Source organism: Penaeus monodon, chromosome 20, assembly GCF_015228065.2.
Source record: "Penaeus monodon isolate SGIC_2016 chromosome 20, NSTDA_Pmon_1, whole genome shotgun sequence".
Lineage (NCBI taxonomy): Eukaryota > Metazoa > Arthropoda > Malacostraca > Decapoda > Penaeidae > Penaeus > Penaeus monodon.
The window spans coordinates 45614305-45615344 of NC_051405.1; positions in this window are offsets into that span (position 1 = coordinate 45614305).

Here is a 1040-nt window from a genome sequence, read left to right on the forward strand (position 1 = left end):
TTTATTCGCGCAGTCGCGTGTGAATTAATACCCTCCTTTCGGTCCCCCTGATACCAAATTTCAAAATGTATATGTGTGAGAGTGTGACAGATACATTGATTGGTAGGTAGATACAGATATACCTAAGGCTTAATGACCTGTAAGTACTGTTTCTGCAACTTCTTTACGATGGATTATGCAAATGAAATGGTTGCTTGCGTTTCACGATACATTTACACATGTTCTTTTCGACTTTTTATGGCAGTGTGTACAATAAGATCACTTTATTGAGATCCAACCCTCACTTTGCTGATATTTTTAGGTTATAATGTTGCATCTTTTGCCACTTGTTGCCGCCCAAGAACCCTGCCCCGCGGCCGCGTGTGTCCGAACCCCAGCATCATTTGAGGATGAAGTCGCTCTTAATGTTTCAGAAAGTCATGCATCCGTTTTTGCAACTCTCAGCTCATCGGTTGCAGCGAGCCCAGGCCAACGAATTTGGGACTCCAAAGGTCACTAACATGTGATGAAATCTCTGCCAATAAGTATCACTAAAATTATTCGTAATATACCCAAGCTATAAGGTTAGCGAACTCGTAAAAGTAATCCATGGTGATATATAAACCATGACACGCGGGTTTTAAGTATACAAAATGGCTGCCCTTCTCATTTTACGAGCTGTACTAGAGTCAATGGAAGGGGCAGGCTTCTTTAGGGTAAACAACGATTAAGCTCAAGGTGAATGTCATAAATATAAGAAACAAGCTTGACGGAAAACATAGAAACGAAAACTATGCTTCATGCAACGATCACAGATGCGCTTAAAATGATATTCAGGAGAATACATTACACGGCAACAAAAAAAAAAGAAAGACATTAATTAATATTCTCCCTTTCTCCCCGCCAGACTCGGCTTAATAGTTCCTGTCTGCGCCAAAGAAACGAATCGAGAGGCTTTCACGAGGCGACTGAACGCTCGCGGCGCTGATGAGAATCCGGGGCGCCCGAGGACCTCTGCGTCCCGGGCTGCCAGTTATCCTCTGCCTGGATATCCATTTACC